General features: G+C 36.0%; 1 non-coding gene across 1 annotated transcript; it reads right to left on the bottom strand.

Annotated features, from left to right (window-relative positions):
• Positions 1–3266: 3266 nt before the first annotated feature.
• LOC111726598 lies at positions 3267–3373 on the bottom strand. Its single transcript, XR_002774338.1, has one exon. It is a non-coding gene; the product is annotated as a U6 spliceosomal RNA (small nuclear RNA).
• Positions 3374–3823: the final 450 nt, after the last annotated feature.

The raw sequence follows: 3823 nt of genomic DNA, 5'->3' as shown, positions 1-3823 counted from the left end.
TTAAAAGTTATACAGTAATCATAACTGTGTAGTCTGGGGTATTATTCCAGAAGCTCAAATTTTAAAGTTAGTGTGCATACTCATAAGAAGGAACAACTGACAGAATGGCTGAAGTTTCATGTGAATTGAAAACTTCTTGTTTCATGCAATTGTAATCATTGGTGTACCTGAACCCACATCCATCTTCACTCAGGCCATAAACACAGTGGCTGTATAAGAGTAATGGAAAAATGTAGTGGAAAAATGGAAAATGCGAAAGCATATTTAACTTTTAAAGATATCCTCTTCCTGGGTGGTACCCGTGGCTCAAAGGAGTAGGGCGCCAGCCCCATAGGCCGGAGGTGGCAGGTTCAAACCAGCCCTGGACAAAAACTGCAAAAAAAAAAAAAAGAAAGAAAGAAAGAAAGAACGATATCCTCTTCCTTCAATAATTCGCTATTAAATAAAACTTGAAAGAATATAAGCATTGTAAATATATGAACTATTAAGAATAATAGTTTCTTGGCTGACGTCTGTGGTTCAAGTGGCTAAGGGGCCAGCCACATACACCTAAGGCAGCAGGTTCAAATCCAGCCCGGACCCGCCAAACAACAATGACGGCAGCAACCAAAAAATAGCCAGGCATTGTGGCGGGTGCCTGCGGTCCCAGCTACTTGGGAGGTGGAGGCAGGAGGCTCACTTGAGCCCAGGAGTTGGAGGTTACTGTGAGCTGTGATGCCATGGTACTCTACCCAGGGGGACAGCTTGAGGCTCTGTCTCAAAAAAAAAAAGAATAATACTTTCTTAAGACAAAGGGTTGTATGTCTACCAGCTTCATCAAATACATTAAAGTGGAAAATACACACTCTGTTGGCTTAAGAGGAACTGCAAAAAAAATAATTATTTAGTGGTCAAACAACAGAGAGAGATGTCTTAAATCATGCATTAGCATGATGAGAAATGCTCTCTTCAAAATTAGAGCTCTTTCCTAGAAAATCTAAGAAAAATTTCCATTATTCTAGTTGTAAACCTTATGATTATCATATATTTATCTTTCTTTTAAACTATCATGAAGAAAATTTTCATAGTGTTAATGAAAATGAGAAACTGGGATTGAAATGTTGTATTATTATAGTTGGAAATGAACTTTGTATAAATTATACCGATTCAAGTTTCTATTAATGCAAAAATATGTAATTGGGTCATTATCATTTATAAAATACAAGGCTACAAGAAACATTTAGCTACTTACTGTATCCTCAGAGTATACAATGAACTAGAAATTAACTGTCCATTTCTTTCATCAGCATAAATAAAAAAATAATAATATGGGTTCCAAGGGCAAAAAATGAACACCACATGACCTGGGTCTGTAGATGCACAGACTGACACAGCTGATTCAATAACTTCATCTTCAAATCCACTTTGTTGGTCACAGCTGGACTAATCATGCAATAAGTTGCACAGATCATAAAGACAGACAAAATAACCATGTGAGTCTGAAGGGTCGCCTTGTGAATAGAATCAGAATGAAAAGAAGCTGGTCACAATGAAAAACATACCTAGAAATGTAGTTCAAAGCAAATAATCAGCGTGGATAATTCAGGCTTGAATACTAGTGCAGAATCTAAAGTATGACTTTTCACAGAACTTCTAGATAACCCTATTTTGTCAATGTAATAATCCTCCACAAGGATTTTCTTACGCAGAAAAGAAACTTGGAAGTTTCAGAAAAACTGACTGTCGAAAACATATTTTTGATAAGGATTGATCATTTTACTTTCATTTTAAATCATTAGAATGAAAAGCATTCTGTTTCCTTTACTTGACACTACAGAAACAGACACACATGCATACACATTCATGCACACTCGGACTCTTTGCTTAGAGAAGAAAATAAGGCCAAAACCAGAAATCTACAATTCAAATCTACAAAACATTTGTGTAAATTATGAGATTTAAAATTTAAGATTTTAAAAAGACTTTTTTCTCAGCACCCATATTTGTTAAAAATGAATTTTTTCTTTGTTGTGTCTGTATGACAATCAGTGTTTTTTTTTTTTTATTAAATCATAGCTGTGTACATGAATGCAGTCATGGGGTAACAGTGTGCTGGTTTTATATACAATTTGAAATACTTTCATCAAACTGGTTAACGTAGCCTTCATGCCATCTTCTTAGTTATTGTATTAAGACATTTATATTCTACATTTAGAAAGACTGACATGTACCCTTGTAAGATGAACCATAGATGTGGTCCCACCAAACACCGTCCCTCCACTTATCCTCCCCCTACCCTACCCTCCCTCTCCCCTTTCCCCATATTCTTGGGCTATAACTGGGTTATAGCTTTCATATGAAAGCTATAAATTAGTTTCATAGTAGGACTGAGTACATTGAGTACTTTTTCTTCCATTCTTGAGATACTTTGCTAAGAAGAATATGTTCCAGCTCCATACATGTAAACATGAAGGAGGTAAAGTCTCCATGTTTCTTTAAAGCTGCATAATATTCCATAGCATACATATACCACAATTTATTGATCCATTCGTGGGTTGATGGGCACTTGGCCTTCTTCCATGACTTAGTAATTATGAATTGAGCTGCAATAAGCATTCTGGTACAAATATCTTTGTTGTAGTGTGATTTTTGGTCTTCTGGATAGATACCTAGTAGAGGAATTGTAGGATCAAATGGCAGGTCTATTTTTAGTTCTCTAAGTGTTCTCCAAATATCTTTCCAAAAGGAACATATTAGTTTGCATTCTCACCAGCAGTGTAGAAGTGTTCCCTTTTCTCCACATCCACACCAGCATCTCTGGTTTGGGGATTTTGTGATGTAGGCTAATCTTACTGGAGTTAGATGATATCTCAATGTGTTTTTGTTTTTAATGAGGTAAACTTTGTAAACAATAAAATGCACAAATCGTAAATGAGCGAATTGATTAGCTTGGACAATACATAGGTATAATAGTTATTACAATACATAGGTATATACATAGGTATAATCCACCCACCTATCAAGACATTGATAATGTTGAATTTTACCAAGGCCCTGTCATCTTGTAAATAGCTACAATGAAAAAAATCACCTCCACCATTCGAATTCCAGGAAATGACTTCCTGCACAGAAACATGTCTCCCCATAGGACTTAGATAAGACTCACACTCTTTACCTATAACAAGGCCAGACATGGACTTTCCAAATTTCCATTCATCTCATAAATGATTAGCCAAACTGTTTCCTACTTAACAATATGAACATAATCCTTGTTGTTTGGGTTTTTTTTTAATATGGAACACTTCATGAATTTGCATGTCATCCTTGCCCAAAGGCCATGCTAATCTTCTCTATATCATTCCAATTTTAGTGTATGTGCTGCTGAAGCAAGCACTGACCATAATCCTTGTTAACCAAACTTGAATTTAGTTTGTCTCCTTCCCTAATCCCCTGAACTTTCACCCACTATGACCCTGAGCTAGCGTACAGTTCCTCCTTAAGAGCCCCTTTCTGAAAATAGCTGAATTCAGAGTAAAGCATTTTCTGATCTACTGTCCAAGCACAACACCCTTTCTAATTCCACTTTTCCCACTTGGTTCTTTCTAGCCTTAGTCTTATTTACTCTTCCTGTAAAAAAAAAAAAAAAAAAAAAAAAGCCCTTATCTAACTAACCTTGGAGACACTTGCAGATCTCATAGTTCCAGTTTTCTTCCTATTGCAATAGCCTCCCTCCATTTACTACAATAATCGATTCAAATACAGTCTATACTACTCTGCTACCTTTTAACAATAATGAAGATTTCCTTTATCTTGGAAAGACTCATTATTTTGTCCCCAGTCAGTC

This window comes from Otolemur garnettii, unplaced genomic scaffold, assembly GCF_000181295.1.
Source record: "Otolemur garnettii isolate 467f Iridium unplaced genomic scaffold, OtoGar3 scaffold00072, whole genome shotgun sequence".
Lineage (NCBI taxonomy): Eukaryota > Metazoa > Chordata > Mammalia > Primates > Galagidae > Otolemur > Otolemur garnettii.
The sequence above is the reverse complement of the archived record's forward strand: the minus strand, read 5'-3'. Positions and strand labels throughout refer to the sequence as shown.